This window comes from Mus pahari, chromosome 3, assembly GCF_900095145.1.
Source record: "Mus pahari chromosome 3, PAHARI_EIJ_v1.1, whole genome shotgun sequence".
Lineage (NCBI taxonomy): Eukaryota > Metazoa > Chordata > Mammalia > Rodentia > Muridae > Mus > Mus pahari.
The window spans coordinates 82,199,551-82,220,694 of NC_034592.1; the positions used below are offsets into that span (position 1 = coordinate 82,199,551).

Genomic DNA, 21,144 nt, shown 5'->3' on the forward strand with positions numbered 1-21,144 from the left:
GGGGCTTCAGTGATGAAACTATGACTGAAACAAGGAGGACCCACTCACCCCACCCCTTGTAACTTCAGACTCCCTTGGTTTTCAGAGAAGTGGCACTCAGCACTCAGATCTTAGAGGACCTGAATGTTTAGCATAGGCTTTGGAGGAACCCTCCAAACACCACTAAGATACAGCTCTTGAGAAAAAAGGCAGACATTTACTGTCCTGTGGTAACTTAGAAAGGAAGACCAAAGGAACAATTTGTTTGTTGAGTACCAAAGCTTATCAAGTTTTGCTTTGAAAACAAACAAACCAACAAACAAAAGTAAATAATAATTAAGTAAAATAGAAGGTTGCCTGTGGTTTGAGAGGCTGCGACCTACAGGATCACCTCCCCCTCCTCCCCCTCTGTCAGAGTCTTAGAGCTTGTCTGCTGCACAGAATGCTTTCACCTCCACCTATGACACCCCTCTCTGGAGGCTTCTGTTAGAACCATGAACTCTCAGGTAACTTTGCCATATCACACATGTTAAGAAAAGAAGAAACTGAGGCCTGGACAGAAATCATAATTCCATGGTTAATGACCAAACAAGTCTGAGACAGATGACTCATACAAGCCTCAGAGAAGCAGACAAGTTTTGAATCCAAACTAGGAAGAAATCTGGCACATATAGGAGGCTCGCAGCTGCCATTTTTATTTGGGAGAGAAAGGCACAGTGATATAGAGATGATGAAGTAAACTTCTGTCAGTGTAGACTTCAAGATTTCTAAGTGCCAACATCCCTCTCCTCTCCTCTCCTCTCCTCTCCTCTCCTCTCCTCTCCTCTCCTCTCCCTCTTACCCTCTCTCTGCCTGTCTCATGCTTCACGAAACTCTGGCTTTAAAATATTTAAATCCCAGAAGATCCACAAGTCTGAAATATCCCAAAGGAGATAGACTGCAGCTGCCTCCTGAGTATCCTGTTAGTGCTGGACACGTTTACTGCTCTGAGTGGTAGACTCTAGAGAGTCATTAAGGATCTGTGGAGTTAGATTTATATTAGAGAGGTGATAACAGAAACCAGAAGCACCCTGCTAACAGCATCTAAGTCTGTTCTTTCACTCCCATCATCTGTTTTTATCTTTCTTGTTATTCCTTAACTAAGGTAGCCGCCAACAGCAAAGCACTTCCCTAATTTATTTTTCTAGGCACATGTTTCTTGTTGGGAAACACAGATTCTGTAGGAATTTACCAACTTATACAAACACATGTGCAAATTATTTTCTTTGAGAACTCTATGGAGGTTTCTATATATTCCTCGTCCCTCTCCCTCTCCCTCTCCCTCTCCCTCTCCCTCTCCCTCTCCCTCCCTCTTTTTTTCTCTCTCATCTTGTGGTGTGTGTGTGTGTGTGTGTGTGTGTGTGTGTGTGTGTGTGTGTGTGTGTTCTAGTCCTTTATGATTTGCATGGTTATTGTTGTTAATTCACCATTCTTGATCATGTAACAAGTCAAGTTATACAAAGTTGCTGATCCTCTGCAACTTAGTACAACAAACAGGGAAGTAAGAAGAGAGGAAAATGTCTTGAGGTTTTCCTTACTTTGTAGTTCAAGTTCAGGCTTTGTCTGGAAAACTTGCCCTGCAAGTACGCTGTGTCTGCTAATCAGGAGATTTGGTACTAATGCTCTTTGTTTTCCATAAAAAACTTTTCTCAATACTGAACACTACTCCCATTAGACCACAAACTATATTTTTCTGTTCAACATTGTCATGGCTCTTCTGTCCCTCTCCCTTCTTATACAAATAGGTAGATGTTGCCAAGAGGAGGGAAGGAAGGTAAGAAAAAGATAGTCTATTAGAAACCTGTGCCAGAACAAAGCTCCCTCTCCCTGAAAGGATCAGGTATTTGAAGGTGTTCCTTGTGAGGTGAATTACTTTGCCAACATTACACTTAGGTGCCCAGACTAAGCTCGGGAATCACCTTCTTTGGCTTGGGAATCACTTGACTGTACAATATCCACAAGTTTTTCATGGGATAGAAAAGAAATCCTGGCTATGGTAGAGTGGAAATCCTACCTAATGACTGTTTCAGTTCAAGTTGGCCACTCAGTGTATTTGTGCTAGGTAGTAAACATAGGCACAGACGTCTACTAGGGACCACAGACCCAGAAAGCTGCAGCTTTGTACAAGTTTTAAAGGTATTTCAAATTTCTTCCTCCTGTAATCTAATAGCTGCACCCTTTGAGCAACATTTTACATTTCCCTGTCCCTCATCTTTTTTCTTTTGCTTGTGGGTTGAGAATAATGTCTAACTTGTTATAAAGTACTTGTTTTGTAAATTATAAGTGATATACTGCAAAGCCCCAGCCACAATAATCTCTCTCAGGGTGGATGTCTGTCTGTCATGGTCATTCTTGAGTTAATTCATGTGTATCCACTTCCAAGGATGAATGAAGTGTGACCAAGTACTTTAAGGGTCTGTTGGTTAAGTTCAAGCCCAGTGACCGAGTGGATGAGCTTAAATTCCTTGTTAGGTTTCCCTTCCAATGAATGGGTTGCTTAAAATATATTGATATATATTCATACGTATATGTATGTATGAATGTATGTATGTATGTGTGTATGTATATATATATATATATATATTTATAAAAAGAAATTTGAGCAAAAAATACTTAAAAGATAATTTAGGCATAATGAAAGAATGATGTAACTACACCTATCATGTTTTCTACTTTCAATCTTAAAGTTGCATAAGGTAGCCTTGGACTTTAAGTGTCCTCTGGTTCATCATGTTCTGGAATGCATAAATAGACAAATGCCTTTGCAAATATATAAATTTAAATGAAATAGTACGTCATTCTACCAGGGCTATCAAGAGCCTGAATTTCACTCCCTTGATGGGAGGGCTTCCTAGTCTGTTGTGTAGGCTCAATCTGAGTAAGGCAAAAGATGAAGGAAAAGTCTTTAAGTCTTAATAATTTCCCACTTGTCTAAGCAGTGGCTCTTCAGCATGACTTGTTATTTGTCTACCATAGTAGTCCTGTACTCTGTCCATGTACTCAGTGGACTTCCTTAGAACTCTCTTCCCTTTAATAATTACAACTCAAAGCCCACATTTTAGTCATAGTAACTGATGACATCAGCATCATATTGGCAAACTGTGTATAATAGCAGCGTCAGCTTGGTGTATAGTTTATTGGGTTTTGATTACTGAATTTTCAAAAACACTTTAAAATCTGGAAGGGTTTGGAAAGGCCTCCTAAGGTTCATAGTTCTCACTTTCCATTAACATAAATGAAAACCTAACAGGGGAAATGATCACCATTTGGTACATCTTATATTTTTGTGTGTTTTCTAAAATTAATAAAGAAATCAGGCAGAAATCAGGTACTTGTGGTCAAAGTGAACTCAAATAACTTCACTGGGACACATAAATTATACTTAGCATTTAGCCTATTTCAACCAATATGCTTATCTGTAAATTAGAGATAACCACATGTAACTGGCTAGCAGAAAAATTGAATCAGGTTTCTTTATGTCATGTACTATCAGAATTCAATAATTCCACGTTTAAATTAACCATCTTTGGTCTATGATCAGGTAATGTGTGGTTTAGAAACAAAAGTAAAAATGGGTTTTTTTTAAGGGTAAATCTTGACTATAATTCACTTTGGTAACCCAGACAGGGTTGAATTTGGTGTTAATAATGGTATCTTAACACACACGGCAGTCACCTGGGATTCATGATCCTCAGTTGAAGTGTTGCCTCATTGGATTGCTATGTTGGTGGAAGTGTTTCCTGATTGTTGGTTGATGTAGAAGAGCACAGCCCACTGTGGGATGTTCCATCCTTGAACACATAGTCAAGGGTTGTATAAAAATGTACGCTGAGCCATAGGTACCAAACCAGTAAGCAGCATTCCTGGTCTCTGTTTCATTTCCTTCTGCTTGGTTCCCGGAATCAAGGACTATAACCTACAAACTAAAGTTACAGGTTACTCCCCAAAGTGCTACTGGTCACATTATTTATGGAAGCAAAAGAATTATTCACCAGTCATACAGCTTTCAAACATACTTGGCAGTATCTCAGTGAAATAGTCAGTCATCAAAAGCTGTGAATAGACTTGTGGATTGTGAAAAATATACACTGTGTCCATGTATACATTGGCTGCGTTGGCCAGAGGTTTATATTATAGATGACAAAACTTGATAAGTAATATCTTAGAAGAATCTAGGGGGAGGAAGGTAGATTAAGAATCTATGGTGTCATTCTTTAATTTGTCCTCGGGGATGTATATAATTAAAGGTTATGAAATTTGGGCAAAAAAAAAAAAAACTATGGTGTCTTCATTTTGTTCAAAATTATTTTATTAATTATTTTTATTAATAACTATTGAATTGATAGACAAAATTCAGTCTGTGGTTGAAACAATATACTAGGTACTTTCTCTGAGGGAATAGGCTGCATTTTTCTCTGGCATGCTCTCATATGAAAAACTTTCCAGTCTTTTGATGACTAACTGGGCTTCATTTACTCACCTCATATAATGAATTCAAGTACATGTACACATATACACATGCACATCCTTGTATACATGCAAACTCTTGGGAATGTACACACACACACACACACATACACAGACGTGAAAGATTGTTCCTAAGAATCTATAGAAGGTTAGTGAAAATTTCTTGTGATTGTTCTGACTGGATACACAGAGAGAGGTAGAAGAAAGGCTATCTTTTATTGAAAATACTGAGGTCTGAACATTATGTGTTCCAGTAGATTTTTCTTATTTTTGATGTTGTCATGGATGGATTGGTGGTATTTGGCATGTCTCATACTAGCTCCTTTGTGCTTATAGTCAATCCTATTCAGTAACATTTAACACAATGGTAGTTCAAGCACTAGGAACCTGATATTGACTTTATAGCTATCTACCTAAGAATCCATGATTGCTAGTAATTAAGAGCATATAATGCCTGATATTAGGAAATTAGTGATGAAGATGCGAATGGAAGCAGAAAGTTATTTTCATCTGCAGATACAATGGTGAAAGGGAAAAGAAAAAAAAAATTAAAGGATGTTCAAATACCTCATCATGACTCTAGAATAGAAAAATACTATGTTATAACTCTGTTTTAGCACCTGCTAGGTATTTTTGCCTAAGTTGACAGTTAGACCTTATACATCTCAGTTTTCCACATTGCAAAACTGGTTACCCTTTATCTTTATAGTTGAGGAAAACTAAGATATATATGCAGTATAGACCCTTGGACATTAGTCAAACAGAGAAGACAGTAGTACTCTGTTAAAAATCGAGTTATTTTCTGTGGTAATGAGAACATTCAACATAGTATTGAGGGTTGTATTGTCTTGTGTCTACTGAACATAAAAATATGGAAATGTTTTGTTAAGTTTCATATCAAAGTTCATAATAATGCTTTCCTTTTATATTTATAAAATATCAGTAAGATCATAATGAAAATTGCACATGATTTTAAAGGGCATCTATATGATACAGATATACTTCTATATCAACTTTGGTGCAGGTTTATGGAAGATTCCTGTAGTTATCTAAAAAGCCACATTTTTGGAAGTTTTGGATGTTATTGAATAGTGACAAACATAATTATCACTTGGTAGTCATGTAATAAGTACCAGGACAATATGTTGCAAATAAATTTTTTCACTTTGACTCTCACTTATGGAACAGAAACAAAAAGAGCATAATTTTGAAGATGTTTCAGCAATGGGAAGGTGAGTCTGAAAACAGGAGGCACTTAGAGTCACCAAAGATCAGACTCAATACATCTAAACTTATTGTCTTGGTAACAGCCTGGCAGCATATGACCTGATGACCCTGGGAATATTTTAACTGAGTTTAGAATATTGTTTTCCATCACCTACTTCGGTCTCATAACTTGCATATTTTTATGAGATCTCAATCATATCCAACTGTGTCTTTAAGAAAGTGACCACTTCTAAGAAAGATTCAGGAAAAATTATGTTAATCCATCTAAAGTATCTATGGAAGAATGTTATTTAAAATACTTATGATATTATCTGCAAACTCAGGAATAATATCAATGCTCATAAGAATGGACTTTAGATAACAATATCTTTTACAAAGGGTAATCACATGACTTACCAAGACTTAATCACATTACAGTTGAGTTTGATATCATGCTCCCCACTGAGTTCATGAAGGTATTTCAGAGGTTTGAGGATTTTTTTCAAAGTTTAGTTTCATTGTTAATTTTACTTTCTCCTCCTCTTCCTCTTTTCTGATTAGGAATTCCTCTGCATTTCTCAGAGGTATTTACCCAGTTTGATTGGAGACACCCAACTCAATTCCTTAGCCATAGTACTATGTGGAGAGACCTAGTCAATCTCCATTATCAATAGCTTTCTTACTTTCTTGAATCTCATGATGGCTTCATAAACTTTCTACAACTGAAATTGATTGCTTTCCTTCCAGTAACTTCTGTATCTAGAGTTTCCAATACTGATAGCTCTTTAACCTTCTGGTCCAAGCAGTAATCAAATTCAATTGTTAAGCTTCTGTCACACTATTTCCTTGATCTAGATTCCATCATTGTGTTTAACAATACACTTTTCTTCAGTGTCATTTGTCACTCATTCTCTTACAAGCATTATTCTAATAAAGCCAAACAGCTTTTGATCTATAATCTGTAAGTATCTTTGTAAACTGAACTCCATGCTCTTCTCCTGATTGTAACCAATTGACCAGCAAGATCATACTTCTCTTGGTTTCCTGCTTTTTTCAACATTTCACTCCTCTGGAGATCTGGCTAGCTTCAGCTTGAACTTTGTAGCTGACACATGCCACTGGCCAAGCATAGGCTTCATGGGTCAAGCCTCGGAACAACCTGAATCCCCCTAGACTCTTCCCCACCTTTGCTAGACACAGCGGGATGTTCTTTCTTCTCCTCAGAAACATCTTGGTTATCGTATGCCCTCTCTCTTGTCATTGTTGCAAGGTATCTACCTACTTGGCTATACCCACTCAATTTAGATAAAGACCTCATCATATTCCTTTTCTCATCTCTAACACTCACCGAGACAATAGAAATTGATTTTGGCAGAACCTATAAATAAGTGGAAAGGAGGGGGTTATGACTGGAATATAAGGTGAACTAAATAAATAAATAAATAAAATGAGGGGAAAGAGCTAAGACATGCTTTTGATTTGGCTTCTAATGAAAGCTAAAATTTTAACAATACTTCTGCCATTAGAATTACTCTCACATAATTTTCTCCAGTGTCTATGTTTCTATACTACATTATATGTAAAATTTACTGTAATTTTCTCTGTTTTAATAATAGTAAACATATATTTCTCAATCATCACTTCTCAAAATGTACTACCGGTACATTTCTACAATAAGTTGATACAAAGAGTTTAACAAGCAATGGCGCCTTAATTGTGCAGTTGTCTGAGCACATTTATGGTTCCTGTTTGGCCTTTTGAAATGGCAATAGTAACTGTCCTTGAGAATATCATGTTTAACATAGGCTTATGTAGTATAGCATTATATTTTATCTCACTAGCATTAGATGCTTAATGCAGATTTTGTCAGGCACATTCCTCACAGGCATCACTCTCAGATAGCATTACTCCCCCAAATTAAGTTGTTCACTGCACAATATTCAAAGCTGGGTAAAGTTTGCCTTCCCACTCTGGAAGGTCTACCACAAAGATTATGGAATTTCAAGCATGAGGAATGCCTGAATACAAACTCTTGCAAAGAGAATTAGGGTGTAAGGGCTGAGGATCTTCTTCGTATTAAAGTGTAGATGCTTTTCACATTACATCAAGAACAGCTTTTACAGAATCCAGTTGTTTTGACCTTCTGCTTTGAAATAATGCCTTTTCCTATCTTGCAGAAATAAAAAGCAAACAAACCCAAAACAAATAAACAAACAAACAAACAAACAAAATATACCAGAAATACAACAGAAAACAAAAAAAGCAGCAGAATAAACTAATTTAGGTGAAGGATAATGCTAAGGGAAGATCAAACTGAGTTACGTTTAAATTTTATTCTTCAATCTTTAGTAATGAATGTCTTGACTATTTGAAATATTAATGTTTTGCTAAATATTCATTGAAATGTTTTCTTCTCATTTTTAGATATCTTCTACTTAGAAATTAGGAATAGTAGTAATTTTAATAGTAGATGAAAGTACATTGATACTGATTTTTACAATGTTTAGAAGATCTCACTTTTCCTTTTCATCTTGCTAGCAAGTTTATTATCCCACGACTTCCAAAACAGCTGCATATTCACTACTACCTAACAAGATAATGCCTGAAGGCTTGAGAATGGGAAGGTGCCAGGGAGGACTTACTTGGAAGAGTCAGTGCTGGATCTGCTGATTCCTACTGCCAAACTACAAATTGCCAGGACCACAGTGTTTCCTTGAGAGTAGCTCATCTATTCAATCTCACCCATTCTGAACAAGTAATAATAAGAAATGCAAAAGGAAAGCAATTATTAAAGTGGATATGGTATTGCATAAGGGTTCACAGATTTAGAATGATAAGATCATCTGTCTTTGGACAATTAATATATTTTCATAATTATTAGCCTCATCTATTCCTGTACATATAGTCAGGCCTAAGCCAATTTGATTGAGATCATATTATGAATGCATATGTTCATTTGCTGTTTGTTTTGGTTATTAAATCAAGAACCCATTCTAATATTAAGATATCCATTCTCATGACAAAGGATATGTGTTCTTTAATGATAACTTGGTACTGAAGGTGGAGATTTCAGTAATTAAGACAAAGATTCTAAGAAAGCTTCAGGACCTTTGGAAGCATAAAGAATTCTTTCTCTTGAATTTTTTCAGCCAGATCTCAGATGTGCAGACTTTTCACAATCTTTGGTTAAGAGGATAAAAAATGAGGAAAGGAGAGAGAGAGAGTGGATAAACCTGACCCACTGTTATAATTCAATAGAGAGAATGTTAGTTGTTTAGTTGGCTAATCTCTAGAGACTCACTTAATCCAGAATCAGCATTCTAATGAATTGTGAGGGGACTTGGGTGGGTGTGCTTCTCAAAGTCAGAAGTTACCCAAAAAGAGTTAACATCTATGAAATGGTGCTCAGGAAGGCAAGAATGGAGCTATGAAAGCTTTCTCTGTATTGTTTGAATGTTGCCATGGCAATCGTTTCCAGCAGAAGTTACATGTTTTCAATTCCCCAAAGCATCAAGCAGGCTTTCCCTCTCACCCATTCTCCATCCGTGCCTGTGAGCCTTCATTCAAGCCATTGCCTTCTTCTCTGTCGTCTCTCTTGTCCTCACTTCTCTGGAGTTATCCCCCATTAATAACAAAAGTGTCCCTACCCCAAGGGGTCACTTGTGGCAGAAAGTAATTCAGGCATATAGTACTCTATCCATTTTCCTGTTCCCCCCCTTCTGTTTATGTATTAAAGACCTAATTAGACTGAAGCTGTGGATAGAAGCAGGGTTGGACTTTCCCTTGTTGGTAGGACACAGAACATATTATAATGGTTGGTGTTGTGGTGATATGTTAATTGGATCGCTCCAGGCAAGTGCAGAGCAGCCGTCTCAGACAATTAGAAAGAACAATGGCTTTACTATGAAGCAGCCCCCTCTCTGAATCAGTGCAGGGATTAGCATGCACTGCAAGTCTCTAGAAGGTTCCTGTATACCCAAGACAGATCTGCAGTTAGAAACGCATCCTGTTAGTTTAAGCAAGAATGCTGCTGCCTTTCACTTAGCTTATTTTCCTGGCATGGGACATGAAGTGAGGGTAGATCTGGCTAGGTGAGCTGCAGAGGAAACCTTACCCTATTGAAGACCTAAACCATACGATATATCGTGAGGATATTAGCACAGTCTCTTTGCCTGCTTAATGCACGTGGCTGGTGAATTGTGAAATGGGTCTCATTAGAGCCTTTCATATCCTGGAATGTGCCAAAGTGCGTTGCCGGCACAGCGCCATCACTTTGGGTCCAGCCCTGCTGTTCTTCACAGCAGCCAAGAAGGGACAGAGGCTCTGTCTGTATTAAAGGATTCCGTCCCATCCCTCTCTGTCTACTGTTCATTGTAAGGCTCCTGTGGCCCTTTCAGCCCAGTTAGAGATGAGGCATAGCACATTCCCTAGGTGTTTATGGAGAAGAAATGTGAAAGAGTCTAAGAATCACTGTTGAGTTTAAGGCAGCCATTGGAGACTGCTACCTAAATAATGTTTTTCCCAGGATGGCATTGGGGTTGCACTTGTTTTGTTCTGTTTTTGTTTTTGTTTGCTTGCTTGTTTGCCTTGTTTTTCTGCAAATATTTCCAGATACTCACCTGAAAGAAAGGATGGGTAGACTGTCCCTACTAAGCAACATTGTGTAATTAGATACAAAGGCACTCTTTGCTTTCCCCCACTAGCTTGGCATACTAAGGGTTGGAATGAACCTATATATGCCAGATTATAGCCCCATCTGTATTATGAGCATAATATTCAATACATTGAATATTATGTATCTCAGTTGCTTGGTGTTAATTTAAATACAACATGATTCTAAAAGGTCCATAATATAAAGGCATAAATAAATCTCAGAACCAAGTTTAGACAAGCCTCATGTTACTGGTTCAGCACACACCTCATCCTTCTTAACCCCAAATTTCTCAACTATATTATGAGAATAACTATAGTATGAGTGATGAGGATATAATTGAAAATATGCATTAAATGCATTTATCAGTGTTTTTTTTTTTTTTTATACTTCTAAATGTTTGTTAAAGGATATGTCTCCTACTGTCCCATTTTTTCTTGGGTTTTTAGACAGGGTTTCATTATCTAGTGTTGGATGGCTTAGAACTTAATATGTAGATGGCTCTGGAATTTAAGAGGCAATGAGGTGATCTTCCTATATCTGCTTCCCAAGTGGTGAGACTGCATGAATGATCACAATCCCTCCCAAATTATGTTTTCTTATAAAAGCACTGTGAAATAAACAATAGACGTTTGTCTAAAGAAGAAAAGGAGATTACATGGTTATTTTTAAATGACAAAGGAAAAGGGCATTAGAAATTGGGTTTCCAAATTTAGGATGATGTAATTCAAGATTTTTCCTTTGTAAGCTTGTAGTTTTGATAGCAAAATCTGTAGGATCAATGGCATTGTTGCTTTCATTTTGAACAGTTGATTTGAGTTCATACATATTAGAATTTTCTATGACACTGATGAGCTGCACCCCTTTATTAGCAATTAGCTACTCAGGAAATAAAAGAAGAAAAATAGCTATGAAGAACTGAAGCAAAAATAAATGGAAAGTCCTACAAGCATATGAAAGTCAGGCACAGTCTGACCCAGCTATTCACAACTACAGGGACCTAAGTTCTTTTAGTGTAGAAGTCCCACATGCACCATTCTCATTTGGGGGCATTTGCTTTCTACTTTTTTAACCATTCATTAAAAGATTGACATGTGTGTTCCATCATTCACAGACATCTTAAGGTCTCCATTCACAGGTCTAGCACAGCCCTGTTGGAGAAATAATTTAATCACAAATGGGGGTTTCTACCCTGTCTTTGATCATTTGATTCTACTTCCCTGCCAATAACCCCACAATATGACTAACCATATTCTGCCTGGCTGCTCTTAACTCCAAATGGCCAGCCATCATGGTCATGTTTTCATGACTCACCTACTCCATGGCTTCTTCTCCTCTCTCCTACTTCTTTTTCTCATGGTCCTCCTCAGAGCCCAAGCCAGGGAATTGAAAACTCCACCTACCTCTCTTCTGCCCAGCTATATCCTGTCCACATCTTTATTCAACCAATAGTTTTAAATTAATGTGCAAGGTCACATAGCATCACTTGCTGTATAAGAGGATTCTCTTGTTCTTGACTCAAAAATGGGCAGTATTGAGCATTGCAACACATAGCAACAGACCAAGATGCAACAATTCCTCTTTAGTTTAAATAAAAAGGAAAAAATGAGGAAATTAAAGCAAGAATAAAAGATCCCTGGAGATGTCCTTTACATCTCAAACACCCACACTTCTGGTCCGCTGCATTGCCCATGCTTCTCTCGGCTTCGATTTAATACAATTTGCCAGTACAAGGAGTTGTGACACTCACCTGCCCTTTCCCTGATATCTTCATTTTCCTTACCCAGGCTTGATATTCCAAATAACATGCCACAGTTTCCTTTGCCTCTTCATTGAAAAGGGAACTGTTCTTACATTCATATAACTGTTTAGCAGTTTCTCTGAAAGCACGAGGTTGCTTATCAAGTCCAAAGACAGCTGCATTACTTTTTGTAGGCTTACATTGTGTTTAAAGAAAAAAAAAAGACTACTTTTTGTATTTGAATTCCATACTGAGAACACTATGGTGCAATGATATGCTTCAAGGTTCCAAAGGTTCTCAGACAGACAAAAAATATGAGGTAGGTTTTTCATATTAGTTTAGAAAAATAAAGATTGCCATTTGCCATCCATCTAAAGTTGCCATGCCAATGGATTATTATATGTGATTTATGTCAGTTTGTCTTTAGAACAGCAGCAATAATGCTACAAAGAAAATCAATAATATATGCTAATTATTAAGTGATTATGAAGTGCATTCTAAATGGTTTGTGTTCTATAAACCTTGAGTCTACAGGTAAATAAGATCATAGTTTTCAAAGGACAGGAAAGGGAAGCTTAGGTAGGCTCAGTCACTTTTTCATATTATGCAACTAATGAATATCAAAACTGATTGTTCGTGTTCAGTCAACCCTGATGATTTCTCTGCTAGCCACTTTGTCCTAGTATGGGATTAAATACTAAATATCTTCTAATTTTTGGAGCTGTAGAGATGACTTGAAGTTAAGAGCACCGGCTGCTCTTGTAGAGGATCTTGGTCCAATCCCCAGGACCGACATGACAACTCATAACCATCTGTAACTCCAGTCCTGTGGAATTAATACCCTCTTGTGGCTTAGAGTGCATCAGGTACCCATGTAGTACACAGATAATCACATCAGGAAACAGAGACACATTTAATAATAAAATAGATTTTTAAAAATACATTGTAATTTGATTTCTCCTAACTTAAATCAAGATATCAAAGACTGATAACCATTTTATTTGCCCTTTTGCTTTTAATTTTTTTATTAGATATTTTCTTCATTTACATTTCAAATACTATCCCGAAAGTCCTCTATACCCTCCCCCTGCCCTGATCCCAACCCACCCACTCCTGCTTCCTGGCCCTGGCATTCCCCTGTACTGGGGCATATGATCTTCCCAAGACCAAGGGCCTCTCTTCCCACTGATGGCTGACTAGGCCATCCTCTGGTACATATGCAACTAGAGACACAGTTCAGGGGGGTACTGGTTAGTTCATATTGTTGATCCTCCTATAGGGTTTCAGACTCCTTTAGCTCCTTGGTTACTTTCTCTAGCTCCTTGTTTAGGGGCCCTGTGTTCCATCCAATAGATGACTGTGAGCAACCACTTCTGTATTTGCCAGGCACTGGCATAGCCTCTCAATAGATAGCTATATCAGGGTCCTGCCAGCAAAATCTTGCTGGCATATGCAATAGTGTCTGGGTTTGGTGGTTGTATATGGAATGAATCTCTGGGTGGGTCAGTCTCTGGATGGTCCTTTCTTCCATCTAAGCTCCTAACTTTGTCTCTGCAAGTCCCTCTATGGGTATTTGGTTCCCCATTCTAAGAAGGAACAGAGTATCCACACTTTGGTCTTCCTTCTTCTTGAGTTTCATGTGTTTTGCAAATTATATCTTGGGTAGTCTAAGTTTCTGGGTTAATTTCCTCTTATCAGTGAGTTGCTTTTAATTTTTATTATTTTATTGTAGGGACATTTTGAACTTTGACAATTTGTTACAGTGCTTTGCAGTACCTGGTTTCTCGACAGCTCTGGATATTCACAAGTAATGATTGTGCTACACTGCTTTAAACATACTGACCACTGAGGATCAGATGATGACCACACCTGAACCCCAAGAGTATTGCAGGAACCCCAGTTATTTGTCTTGCCCTAGTAAGAGTGAATAAAACTTAATACTCTCATGATTCCTGACAACTAAGCTTCTAAAATCTGCACAGATATTAATTAGTATTAATTTATATCTAATCTCTCTTTCATGAAGTTAAAAGGGCTCCTCCCTTGATGTTCTATGAGCAGTTGATTGTTTGGTGGAGCATGGGCAGTTGGTTTTAAGGATGTGCAGATCTACCAGCCTTCAGTGTATTTCTCCATACCCAGGAGTATATGAACAGTAAAACTAAAGTACAGAAATTGTTAAATTATATTATTAAATTAATTATTAAGTGAAATAAAAATATAAAATACATGAAGTTGAAAGGGTAAGGAATGAGAAGGTCTGTGAGGAATTAAGTTGAACATGAGTAATATACATTACATTTTAATCTAGATTTGATCAAAATCTAGATTAAATTTCAATTTATGTCCATGAGTGTCTGCCTCCATATGAGTGGGTTGTATTAATGTGTTTGAGTGTGTGCATGTGCATGTTTGTGTGTGTGTGTGTGTGTATATGTGTGTGTGTGTACCATGTGTGTATGTGCTACCTGCGGAGATTTGAAGAGGGTGTCGGTTCCTTCAGAACTGGAGTAAGAGAGAGTAGTGAGCCAGATGTGTATATATATATATATATATATATATATATATATATATATATATATATGCTGAAAATTGAACCTAGGCCCTCTGTATGAGCGAGTATTTATAAACACAGAGATGACACTATGGTTTAATGAAATTATTAGACAATTAATAAAATATTTTAAGCACTCTAAAGGAGATATGTGGTGATAATGCTAGTCACAAACCTAGTAGCACAAACATATCTCAAGTACTTTTTGTCTCAGTTGTCAGTGCACACCTCTTATTTGTATAAAGAAGGAAGATATATTGTTCTAAAGGCCTTAAGGAATTGTAGCCCTTTCCTATTTGGATGGTACATGAGAGAGGCAGGACAGCACCAGGTTCCTGTTTTTACAAAGCCAGTACTAAATGAAGTTACCCTTCTCAGCTACCTAGAAACTGGACCAGATGGAAGCAATGCTTTCAGTCAGCCCAGACTACACTAGGGCATCACTCTCTGTTTTGCCTAAGATGCAGACACTGCAACAGCAGGGGAGACAGGCTCAGCATGACAGGACTGCAGGATCTAAGGACACAAACACTTGCTCACTTATACACACACACACAACCTGGATCCCCATGCCTTTATCTCAGTGTCCTAAATTCCTCATGTCTTCTGAAGACATATACCACTTCATCTTCCTCTGCTGTTCAAAATTCAAGAGAAAAGACTGCACATCGAGGCCATAGGCTATGGATTTAGGTCATGGTGTGACAGTACGCAATTATTCTCAGTCCCTACTATATATCTGACCCAAAAAGCCCCTCTGAAAAGGATATAAAGTGACTGTAATATCAGTTTGGCTTTTGATCCCCAATTCTAAAGGTTTTAAAAACAGATGGTAGAGGCTTACTGCGGCTGCTCACTATTCTATGCTATCTGAAACATTGCTTCTTGTCCCTTCAGGCAGGCAAGCCAGAATCGAATCTTGCTTCCTGTTGGCTGTAGAACATGCCCCTTTCCTATCCTGATTTGAGCATTTAGCACTTATCAGGCCCAGATAACTATAATCACGCCTTGATTTGCCCTTCTCCTCCCAGTTATTTATCCTCCAAAAGCACTGCTTTTGTGCTGAGCTCCTACTAGCTAACCCTCACTTGTGAAATAGATTCCAGACCCTGAAACCTGGCGTTCTTCCAAAAACCTTTGTATCTCAGCTCTTCTTCCTTCAAACAATCTAGTAAGTATTCTTGGCTGTGCTATAATGCCTATGTCCTGGTTTGTGTGTTCTGTTCTTCTGCAGGCTCATTATTTGTGTCTCTTCATGAAATATATGGGCTTTCTGAGCCCAGTCCCTGTGCCTAATTTCTTGGTACTCACTATCATCCAATCATATATAATTATGAATATAATTACATATATAATATGTATCAATATGACGTATATGTCTTATCTGCTTCACAATACAAAAATAAATTCTGTTCTGCCTGTAACTACTGATCTTAAAAGTGTTCTAATGGGCCAGAGAGCTGGTTCAGTGGTTAAGAGACCTGACTGCCCTTATAATAAACTCCAGTTCCTTTCCCATCACCCATATGGTGACTCCTGACCCTCTAAATCTCCAGTTCCTTGGGACCTAATGCCCTATTCAAAACTCTGTAAGCACCAGGTACACAAAATTTTCATAAATAGATATAGATATAGATATAGATATACTGGCAAAATGTTCATATATGTAATACAACATAAATAAATCTGAAAAAAATTAAATGCAAGCATTGTTTGGGCTTTTATTACATTTTGTTTAATTATTTTAAAGAGAATCTAACTGGACCCATGTAATTTTATTTTCTGTGGCATAGCCACACAGTGGTGTTTCACCTCTGAACTAAAACACAACTCTGTGGAGAGGTTTACTTTAACCCTGTTTATAAAAGAGCCATGCAACATGAGAAATTCAGACAACAGCAGCATCAACACTGCAATATTCTGTGGCCATTGACCACGCCGGAATCTAATAATTACTAGTTAAAAGACAAAGACGGTGTGTTGGTGGATCTAGTGTGTTGTGTTCTTTAGAAGTCGATGGTTTTTGTTATTCTAAAATTATGGCTGTGCTCACCAAAATAACTGTTCACTCATGCACGCTGATTCTTCCTTTAACTGTCCTTTTTGTTAGTGCTCTAAGCTGAAGATGGAGCTGTAAGTCTTAACGTTTTCAAAATTCTGCCTGTGTATATTATTCTGATATGGCACAGTGATTCTTGATAAAACTCACTCCCCCAAAGAGGACAGATGAAATTCATACTAACAAGTAGAAGAAAGAACTCAGAATCACTTTTGTTTCCCACGATATTAAACAGATTAAAAAACTGGCCTTTTCCCCAACTTTATTGAGTAATTTTGACAGTAAATAATAGCAAATATACTTTAAATTTTCCACCACATATTATTACCTGACCAGAAACTGATGAAGAACATGAGCCATGTCTAAGACTCCTTGTTGAAAATGTTGAGCAGGTAGTTGTAAGTAAAAGAGGAAGTGTGAGCATATTTCTCCCAAGCTTCCTTAGTAACCTGGCTATGGCAGCCATTTCCTGCTGCTGCACTTTGTTGTCACATGGAGCTTAGAATATTGCTACTGGCTGCCCACAAGACTCTAAGCAAGTTGCCATTCTTTCTTTGAGCCTTTTGTTTCTGTAAAATGAGGAATTTGATTCAGAGTATTGCTCTCCAATATTCTCTTTAGCTCTCTCAGAGTCAGAGGCATTTCATAGACCTATTTTCAGATAATGGGTCTATCTTTGCCATGGAGAATGGAAATGCATTTTCTTGCTCGCCTTCTCATAAATTCCAGATGGCTTATTTCTTTTCTTTACATCTTCTGGCCTTTCCTCTGTCTCTCTATCATGCTTATAAAATATATTCATTTCCTCTTCTGTCTGACTAAGTCTTTGGCCATTTCACAGTTGCTTTTGTGTGTGTGTGTGTGTGTGTGTGTGTGTGTGTGTGTGTGTGTGCATGTGAGGCCATTCCGCAGGGTAAGCACTTAATTTTAGACTCACTTCCACTAATTAACTACAAAATTAAATAGGTGAATTCATTGATTCAGCACTTGGTTTGATGTTTATATTAACTCATTAAAAGGGAAGCCCTGGATGTGGCCAGAGGCTTGACGGGAATCTCCCCTCACTTGTTATGCCCCTGAGCACTCCTCTGACTTCCCACACTGCATATCTATCTTGCTACTTCTCAGAAGTACTCCTGTGTCTGGGGAGCAGCCAGAGGAGCAGGCTGCATCCTCCAGGAACTGCATCCTTTGTGACCAGAGAAACAATCATTCCTTACTCCACTCCTTCCCAGGCTTTCTGAACACAGCTCCAGTTTTATTTTTGATACAATTGAAGAAGTCTCAGCGGATGTAAAGAGATTAAAGTGATAGACTTTCAATATTAGATTCTCCCACAGCCTCTGCCCCCATGCCCACCTCAGGAGGAAATAGGTCTATATACCTAGATGAAATTTCCTCCTTGTTTTTATTAGAAAGAATGTAGATGAAGAGCAGTCAGGGGCTGAGCATGTCGCACCAAAGCCTTTGCCTTGTTTTTCTGGAGAATTTAATTTGGGGTTTATTCTAATGATCCCATCTCATGGCTTTGTCCTTTGCTTTGTGAAATACAAACCGCCATGTATGTGTCAACAGTGACCATGTAATGTACAATCATGTTTTCATTTTTAAAGTCATGGGTATTTTTTTCATTTATATAAAGATCTATGACTTCTTTCAATTCCCTCCAAATACTATGCAACTCACAAAACATGTTTTGTGGTAAAATAGAATGTTTGGTAATGGAGCAATGATCATTTTTAAAGAGGTCTTTCAGTAGAACCTACTCAAGCATTCAGTGACTTGTCTAAAATAGCTTGGCAAAAATCCCAAGTGTAGGAGTATATGCATGTGTTAATATTTTCTCTACCTCTCACATGTTATTCTTAAATTAAAATGTGTCAAATGCAATTACCTTAAGACACCTTCCATGTTAATGGATTATTGTGCTAAGATTCTTTGATTTCATTTTTCTCTCATCGCACCAGTAGTTTCTGTCCATCACTCCCCCCACCCAAGCATACCATGCAGAAACCTATCCAGGGGTTTTCCACACCTTTTCATAGCTACTTAAGTTTATTATCTATCTTCTCCCAGGATACTGTGCTCTGTGGACATATGAAGCCAAACATATTCTTCTCTGTGAACATCTTTGGTGGTTGTAGTTGTTTAATTACACTATTTATGAATCTGAAAAAGGTAAATATTTGTTCAAGAAGACTCACCCTTCAAAGTGACTTGTGTTTCAAACTTTAAATAAATAAAGAGAGAGAGAGAGAGAGAGAGAGAGAGAGAGAGAGAGAGAGAGAGAGAGAATTTTGATTTACTGTTTAAAAAATGTTTGTTTCAGTTGCAATTCACTAACAGCTATATAGCCATAGGATCCATTTCTTTCTTCTTCCCTTTCCTTTTCTTTCTTTCTTTCTTTCTTTCTTTCTTTCTTTCTTTCTTTCTTTCTTTCTTTCTTTCCTTCCTTCCTTCCTTCCTTCCTCCCTCCCTCCCTTCCTTCCTTCCTGTGTTATTCTTTCTTTTTTCTTCCCTTGGAGCCCTTATTCCTGAAAAAATATATTAAACCTTATACAAATTTTCCTTTTCCCTTTTCATATATTTAATTTGTCAGATATTTCATATATTGCCAAGACCCCTGTCTGTGGATCTTGCTTCCAGGATTAGTAATTTTAGAATAGTTTTTCATGGAGTCTCCACAGATTTAGAAGTCAGTTTTAACTTTCCCAACTATTTGAATCATATGTTTCATACAGCTGTAAAATGAAAAGTTGGATTGCATTATGCTCCCATCAAAAAGTCTATATTATTCTTTGAGTATATAGGTTTGAACTTCTATATCTCATATTTGTGGAAAAGTTTGATTTTTTAAAAATTACATTAGGTCATTGCAGAATAATATTTATCATTATCATAAAATGACCACCAAATAATTCTTTTCTCATAAAAGTCTCAAAATATTTTCTCATTGTGTACTACATCCCCATGTACCTTCTACTCAAGGCCAGTCTCTTAGCTGTTAAAATCACAGAGTATCCTAGCTTAGTTCCTATGTAATGTAAAGACTCTCCATTAAATTAGGCAGCTATGAACTGATGTGTCATCCTGATGCCTCCCATGATTTTTATGGCACTGAACTTTAGATAGAACATTCTAGAACAGGGCAGAAAGCCAACCCAGTTATAATCGCATATTGGCTCTATGAGTCAGGAAGCATATAAGTTGTGGGCTTACAGAACTTTGTTCTTGTTTTGTTATGCCATAGAATGTGATAGGATACAATGTTACTATAAGTTCCATAGTTCTAGCTTATGGTGATAAAATGCATCCATTCATGTCCACTGCGTTCATATCATCCATGAAAGATAACCTCACTGATGCCCATGTGCTATTAACATTGCCAAATGAGGGTCTACATCTGGAGCTGACAGAATAAAGGACTAGGGTGTCATCCTACATTGGAAGATTTAGCCATGAGCAGGAAAGCATCAGGGGCTTCATATGGCGGGAAGAGTCCAGAGCTTACAGTCATGCAAGCTATCTACCCAGAGTTGGATAGCCAGGATCTCAGAATACTCATGTATTTTAGTTCCCTGCAAGCAGTTAAATGGTTGCTGTATGGTTTGTTTAATCCATATAAAATTCTGATAGCTTTAAAATTGTCCCTCCTTAGTACGATGAAAAATGGAACATTCATTCTTCCTCTTTGTGTCTAGTGATTGAGGAACTTTAACTCAGCTGTAGTTTCCCCTTATGTTTTATGAAATAGTTTGCTGCCATTACTCCATTTTTTAGGTTTCTCTTTTCCACTTATATTTATTTACTTATTCATTTGATTGTTTAGTGTCCTCTGAGGAAAATATCTGAAGACTGCTTCTTTCCTTTCACCATACGGAATTTAGGTTGTCAGGCTTGACATTACCTTGATGAGCCTATACCTATACCTGATGAGCTACCTGGTTGGCCCCAAAAGATGTTCTGACAGATTCCAGTAGAGGCAAGAAAACACACACACACACACACACACACACACACACACACACACACACTGTTTATAAAGATGAATGTGCATAGTATAGGCAAAGCCCTTGATTGGAGTTTCACTATTGGCAGAAGTGGTGTGTAGGAACATTGAATAAAAACTTGTTGAACTTAATGTGATACATCAGACCTGTAATCCTACTTTCAGGAAGCTGAGGTTGAAGGACTGCTACAAGCTTGAGGGCAACCTGGGCTGGAGTTTGGACTCCAAACTCTCAATCAAATGAAAGAAAATGCTATCACTTGGGAGGTAGAAACAGTAAGCTCAGGAGTTAAGGTCATTGTGGGCTACATAGTTTGAGACTAGCCTGGTATACATAGCCAAGAAAAAAAAATTAAGGCCAGACAGCACTCGGGAGGAAGAGGCAGGCATATCTGAGTTCAAGGCTGGCCTGGTCTACAGAGTGAGTTCCAGGACAGCC

The 21,144-nt window shown here is 37.7% G+C and overlaps 1 protein-coding gene across 5 annotated transcripts in view; it reads left to right on the plus strand.

Moving 5' to 3' along the window:
* Lrrc4c (leucine rich repeat containing 4C) overlaps positions 1 to 21,144 on the plus strand; it is a 1,191,813-nt gene that overhangs the window by 1,020,691 nt on the left and 149,978 nt on the right. The gene's annotated exons all lie outside the window — the stretch shown is intronic.